Raw genomic sequence first — 207 nt, 5'->3', positions numbered from 1 at the left:
CAAGAACACAGACATGCACAAAAAAACCTCCGACGTCCGTCGCCGTCCGCGTTCCGTCCATTTCCCTTCGTCTCCTCCCTCTCTTTGGGTGCGCAGGACCCGAGCCTAGGCAGATCTGTAACCATGCGACGCACGCCACTCGCCCGTTCCTGCGTTTTTTAATTCCTGCGGCACACCACGGCACATATAGGGCGCTCGCACACTGCG

The 207-nt window shown here is 58.9% G+C and overlaps 1 protein-coding gene across 1 annotated transcript in view; it reads left to right on the top strand.

The window, feature by feature from the left end:
• Positions 1–207, top strand: part of LOC119585843 (C-Maf-inducing protein-like) — a 130,578-nt gene that overhangs the window by 117,366 nt on the left and 13,005 nt on the right.

The sequence above is a fragment of the Penaeus monodon genome, chromosome 20 (genome assembly GCF_015228065.2).
Source record: "Penaeus monodon isolate SGIC_2016 chromosome 20, NSTDA_Pmon_1, whole genome shotgun sequence".
NCBI classification, from domain to species: domain Eukaryota; kingdom Metazoa; phylum Arthropoda; class Malacostraca; order Decapoda; family Penaeidae; genus Penaeus; species Penaeus monodon.
Note: the sequence above shows the minus strand (reverse complement) of the source record. Positions and strands in the feature narration are given on the sequence as shown.